This window comes from Charadrius vociferus, unplaced genomic scaffold (assembly GCF_000708025.1).
Source record: "Charadrius vociferus isolate BGI_N301 unplaced genomic scaffold, ASM70802v2 scaffold245, whole genome shotgun sequence".
Classification (NCBI taxonomy): domain Eukaryota; kingdom Metazoa; phylum Chordata; class Aves; order Charadriiformes; family Charadriidae; genus Charadrius; species Charadrius vociferus.
This window is the reverse complement of record NW_009648533.1, coordinates 492,493-493,618: the sequence shown is the minus strand read 5'-3', so window position 1 is coordinate 493,618 and position 1,126 is coordinate 492,493.

The following is a 1,126-nucleotide window of genomic DNA, read 5'->3' as shown; positions in this document are numbered from 1 at the left end:
ACTCTTTCCAATTTGTTTTAGAGCTAGAGTTTGAGCACTCTAGTATAAAATTATAACCTATGAATTAATCACAAGAAAGTTAACTGTATCTAGGTCAAATCCACACATGAACCTCCACAAAACTTTTGCTTCATTCAGCTTTTTCACAATTATCTTTACTTTCTGGTGCCTCAAGGGAGGAAAAAACCCTTTGATTAAAAAAAAAAAAAGGCGGGGGGGGGCATCTTTTCCACTTTATCTTTAACTTCTCCTCCCTGCCTCATTTTTAAAGTAGAAAGCTTTTTCCTTTAAAAAGGAAAAAAAAAAAAAAAATTTGTTTTATGTATGTTTTTCACTGAAGGTTGCTCAATTTCAACCAGTCCTATTGTAGCTGTAAAGCAATAAAATTTCATTACTGCTTTTCCACATAAACCAATTCAAGTGTCCAAGTCTTGTGGTTTAAAGATCTCTCTCTAGAATTGCTCTGTGCCTCTTTTCTATCCCTCTGTGGCTGCCAGGTTCAGTTCATGCTTGCTGAAGTATTTCTATTGGGACTGAAAGCAATTAAAACTGTGAAGAGTTAGAGGTTCTGCTTTTGGGTAAGCTCTAAATTTTGGCTTCACATTTGTGAGCATCCCACTTTACAGGTTACCATGAGGTTGGATGTACTCTTTCTTGTTCTGATTTATACAGAGACGGAAGAAGAGGGAACTCTATTGCCATCTAATATTCTGTTTCTAGCTGAAGATATGAAGGCTTGTTGTTTTCTTGGTTTTGTGTTGTTTTTTTTTTCCCTGTGGTAGACACTGCTAAAGCATCATCTTTTGTTGATGCATTACTGGTGAGGTCCAGCCTCAGGAGTCTGTTTGAGAGACTGAAATACTAGGCTGCAATTAGTATTGCATTTTCTCCGGGGAAATTTTTTAACTGGATTGCTGTGTCTGTAAAAGGAGCTATTCTTTGTATGAAATAATGCAGTTTGTTCTGTTTTAAGTATTTGCACTTGTTTCCCCTCTGAACTCCTTTCCTCTTCCTCCAACATCTTCTGTTAGTATCCAGTCACTCCTTGGTGACTGTGGACACGTTTAGAAAAAAGGAGTTGTATCTGCTGGAGTTGCTGCAACACTCTTGTTTCTGCATGACCTCA